Below are 3,995 nucleotides of genomic sequence, written 5' to 3'. Positions count from 1 at the left end.
GATGATCATGGAGAAATCCTGTCTCTAATAAAACATACAAAATTAGCCAGGCGTGGTGGCGTATGCCTGTAATCCCAGCTACTCAGGAGGCTGAGGCAGGAGAATTGCTTGAACCTGTGAGGTGGAGGCTGCAGTGAGTTGAAATCGCACCATTGCACTCCAGCCTGGGCAACAAAAGCGAAACTATGTAAAAACAAAAACAAGCAAACAAACAAAACAACCGCTCCGGATTCCAGATTTAAGGGATTCTCCTGCCTCAGCCTCCCACAAGTAGCTGGGATTACAGGCCTGTGCCACCACACCCAGCTAGTTTTGTATTTTCACTAGAGATGGGGTTTCACCGTGCTGGTCTGACTGGTCTCGAAATCCTGACCTCAAGTCATCCACCCACTTTGGCCACCCAAAGTGCTGGGATTACAGGCATCAGCCACCGCACCTGGCCAACAGTTTCGAGATATTATCCTTGGCTACAATAATCAAGGATATGAGTGGCAGCAGTCTGAGGCTGGACAGGTGGTTGCTGGGCAGATGTCCTTGCAGAATTATTTTTGGTGAAAGTTTAGGAAGGCCTTTGTGCAAAGTGGAACTGGGGCCTGGACCACTGGCATCACCCACTCACCCACACCCACAGCCTCGGCTTCCCTTTTGGAGACACTGCAGGGGAGCCAAGGAGCTCGGACCCCTCTTTATTGGCAGCCAGTGCAGCGGGACCAGGACTGTGTGGTCAGAGGCTCAACTCAAGTCACCTCTCATAGGCCGCAATTGCCCTGCTCTGGGTCAACTGTGCATTGGTACCATGGGCGCTGCACTAGCAGCCCAGGCCTGCTTCTGGCAGGGCTCTCCATTGCTCTCGCTGGATTAGGGGCTGAAGGAAGAAAGCGAGGCCAACCAGTAGTCCAGAAGCCCCGCGGAGAGTGGATCCTGCACAGGGGTTCCCAGGAGGACAAGGAAGCTCCCAGGTGAAGGTGCGCTCTGCGCAGGTGCTGTGGGGGCAGCCCAGGTACTCCATCAGCGCCCACTCGTCCTTTAGGAGGAGTCCTCCCTGGGCGGTGCTCCACGGCTGTAGGCTGGCCATCATGGCCCGCAGCTGTGTAGCTCCAGACCTTTCTAGCCAGCTGGTGGGCAGCTCAGAGTGGGGACGCGGGATCCGAAGGGACCCCTCCCAGGAGGACCCGCTGCCCTCACTGGTCCCGGGACACTGCTGGATCCGGCTGCGGGCGCTGGGCCCACGCAGCTCTAGTGAGCGTCTGGCTCTGGCTCCCAGCCGGCCCGCTGGGCCCCGTCCTGCTCAGGTGCGCGCCTGCCGGGTAAATGGCGCCGAATCCCTGCAGCCGTCGCCACTATCGAGGCAGCTGCGCAGAGCCTCCTGGCTTCATCTGCTCCCACCCCGCGAAACGTAAAACTTCACCCAAGTTTGGGTTCTGGGGAGTATCTATTGGAGCCAGGAGTGGCTCGAGTTGGGGACAGACGGGGAGTGGGGTTGAACCTGAGCCGGTCTCAGGTTCTCCATCGGGGCGGTGCAGGCGGGGGGTTGTATATCCGCGACCCTGGGGCGTTGGCGCTCGCCCCTGAGGAAGGCCGTTGGACCACCGAGCAGAAGGACCCAGCGAGCTGGGTTGGAGTGGTTGACCCTGCGCACTTTCGCCGCTTTGTGGAGCATGTCTGGGTCCAGCGCAGAGAGAAGAAAGTGCCGCCTTGACTCGCCCCTGACTGCACCTCCTCACTGCAGCCTCCACTCCTTCAGCAACCCAACCCGTCGTTGGCCGGGGCAGGTCCTGGACCAGAAAGGCGAAGGGAAGAGGGACAGCCTTTCAATGAAGGCGCACTACGTGCCAGGCCCCATACCCCACGCCTCCCGCTTCCCATCGGCGCCCTCCCAACCCAGCGACCCGCACGTGTGTGCAGGGAGGGGATAAGGGAGAAGACTCCACTGTGCACTCGAGGTGGTGGCCCCACCGAGCTCTCCTCGACCCTGGTATCCTCAGTGAATGAGGCCCGCTGCTGAGGCCTCTGCACTCAGGCCTGCATCTCTCCTCGAGATGCCCGGGAGCCCCGTCGGGGTGCGGCGCCTCCTGAGCCTGACTCTGCCCTTCCCGCAGCTGCGGCCCCGGGGCCATGCGGAGGCCCACGAGGAGGCGGGCGGCCACGCACAACCTGTAGCCCAGGTGGTCCGGGACAGCACCGCGGCGGCCTCGGCGCCATGGAGTCCCCGCATTCGCTGATCACTACGATGAGTTCCAGGAGGTCACGTACATGAGCTACTGCGGCGCGGGGGACGCTCGCTGGGCCTCCCTGCGCCTCCCTGCCCTCAGGGTTCTCTTGGGGAGCAGCGCCACCCGGCCCAAGCCGGGCTGCAGCGCTGGAACTCGCGCGAGGTGCGGCTGCTGTCTGGGCTGGTGTTCGCGCCGGCCTCTGCGCCATCCTGGCGGCTATGCTGGCGCTCAAGTACCTGGTCCCGGTCGCGGCGGGCGGCGGCGTCTGTCCGGAAGGCTGTCCTGAGGCAAGGCCTTCGCGCGCCGCTCGCTTTCTGGTCGCCAGCCTGGACGCCAGCATCGACCTCTACTCGCTCGCCTGCGGCGGCTGGCTGCGGCTCCACGCCATCCCCGGCAAGCTCACCTGTGGCACCATCGCGGCCATCGGCGAGCACAACGAGGAGCGCCTGCGGTGCCTGCTGCCGCGGCCCAACACTAGGTGAGCGCTTTCTTCCGCTCGTGCCTCTACGTGCGCGAGCTCCAGCGACTGGGCCCGTGCCCATTCTGTGGGTCATCGGGGACTGCGGGGACTGGGGCCTGGGCGGCGCGGCGGAACATCCGGTGGTCGCCGCGCGATGGAACCTCAACCGGCTACTGTAGAAAGTGCTGGGCGTGGACAGCGCCGCCGCGCTCTTCTCGCTCAGGGTCCACCCGGGCGACAGGAACTCCTCGCGCTACGTCATCCGCGTGAGTGTGCCCCCCAGCGCCCCGCCAGCGGCCTCAGCGGACCTGGGGCGCAATGGGCTTGCCCAGGGGCCCATGCGCGTAGGAGGAGGGTGCGCTAGAGGACAGGAAGAAAAAGCAGGCCGGGCGCGGTGGCTCAAGCCTGTAATCCCAGCACTTTGGGAGGCCGAGGCCGGTGGATCACGAGGTCAAGAGATCGAGACCATCCTGGTCAACATGGTGAAACCCCGTCTCTACTAAAAATACAAAACATTAGCTGGGCATGGTGGTGCGTGCCTGTAATCCCAGCTACTCAGGAGGTTGAGGCAGGAGAATTGCCTGAACCCAGGAGGCGGAGGTTGCGGTGAGCCGAGATTGCGCCATTGCACTCCAGCCTGGGTAACATGAGTGAAACTCCGTCTCAAAAGAAAAAGCAGGGGAGGGGAGAGGAGGAGGGGAAGGGAACGCACAGTGGCAGAGCAGGGGAGGAAGGCCAAAGTCATTTCTCTGGGGTAATTGCGGTGTTTAGCGGAGCCGCCATTTCCCAGCCCTCACCTCCAGCCCGCAGCTGCAGTACAGGATGGTGATGGTTGGCTCCCTGGGCGTCCTGCTCAAACTGGGTCTGTGGACACGGAGTATGAGGTGGGCCCGTGTCCCTGCCTGCCCAGCCTGACCACAGTCCCTCTGCTAATGGCACCTGGGAGGGCAGGCGGCCTGCATGGCCTGGCTGTGGCGCTGTCTGCAGGTAGCCCTGGCCTGTCTGAGGCTGGGTGCTGCCCGTGTTCCCCCCAGTTTGAGGTACACGGGAAAACCTACTGCAAGAACAACTTGAGCAGCATCTGCTTCAGCATCCAGAGCTCGGTCAAGAAGAGTCGGCGGGAGGTGGGCAAGTCCACGTGGGGGCCTGGCCAGAGCGGGGATCAGAGAGGGTCAGGAGGTAGTAGCCGGGACGGTGGTGGCCCAGCCCAGAGGTGGCACAGACGGTGCATTGTCAGGAGATGGCTGCGGCTGGGCCACCAGGATGGCCTTCCAGGATGGAGAGGCTAGGGTGTGAGGGTAGTGGTGGGGGGGATGTGTGCC

The 3,995-nt window shown here is 63.0% G+C and overlaps 1 pseudogene; it reads left to right on the top strand.

Annotated features, from left to right (window-relative positions):
• Nucleotides 1-2,200: 2,200 nt before the first annotated feature.
• On the top strand, nt 2,201-3,431 carry LOC116547176 (annotated as a pseudogene).
• The last annotated feature ends 564 nt before the right edge of the window (nt 3,432-3,995 follow it).

This window comes from Sapajus apella, unplaced genomic scaffold (assembly GCF_009761245.1).
Source record: "Sapajus apella isolate SASKATOON/1434 unplaced genomic scaffold, GSC_monkey_1.0 scaffold2274, whole genome shotgun sequence".
Taxonomy (NCBI): Eukaryota; Metazoa; Chordata; class Mammalia; order Primates; family Cebidae; genus Sapajus; species Sapajus apella.
The sequence above is the reverse complement of the archived record's forward strand: the minus strand, read 5'-3'. Positions and strand labels throughout refer to the sequence as shown.